Source organism: Dermacentor silvarum, chromosome 2 (genome assembly GCF_013339745.2).
Source record: "Dermacentor silvarum isolate Dsil-2018 chromosome 2, BIME_Dsil_1.4, whole genome shotgun sequence".
Lineage (NCBI taxonomy): Eukaryota > Metazoa > Arthropoda > Arachnida > Ixodida > Ixodidae > Dermacentor > Dermacentor silvarum.
This window is the reverse complement of record NC_051155.1, coordinates 114,061,961-114,062,566: the sequence shown is the minus strand read 5'-3', so window position 1 is coordinate 114,062,566 and position 606 is coordinate 114,061,961. Positions and strand designations below refer to the sequence as shown.

General features: G+C 48.7%; 1 pseudogene; it reads left to right on the top strand.

Moving 5' to 3' along the window:
* The first annotated feature begins 224 nt into the window (after nt 1–224).
* On the top strand, nt 225–393 carry LOC119443236 (U2 spliceosomal RNA; annotated as a pseudogene).
* Nucleotides 394–606: the final 213 nt, after the last annotated feature.

The window sequence follows — 606 nt, the reverse complement described above, 5'->3', positions numbered from 1 at the left end:
CACCGCATACATTCCCTTTTCTGTTCACGACGTCGTTCTTGGTAGGCACACTGTTCTTCAGACCGTAAAACACGCGGCCTACCCATTTCACAGTCAGTGCAGAGCTGAAGAAAGGAGCCTGCGTAGAGCATGACATCAGGAGACAGAAGACACGAGATTGGTAGGCACTAGTCTGAATACGCTAGACGGCGTACACTTATAGGGTGCGAACGTAGACATGGCCGACACCGCGTCAAACTGTAGCATTTTTTTTATCAGCTCAATAACTAATATCTTTGGACCCAAGATATTAGACTTATTTTTGCAAGTTGGCGGAGCGCTTGAAGCCTGCTTCACCTCCACCGCGGGTCGCCCTGGTATTGCGCTGCCTTCGGGTTTTTTGGTCTAAGGACATTGAACCGCTGGAAACTAGCCATATACAGCTTCGCTATAAAAAAAAGAAAAAAAACTGTGATAGAGCCCATCGTCAATAAAGTGGAGGTTAACGTGGTTAGAACTAAAGCAATGTGGCGACGCAATGTATGGCCACCGCCGAGATGCGCTCTGTATGAGGCGTCTATGCAACTTGGCTCCTCTCACGCGCCTTCTTCTGGACATGGTTCGCCA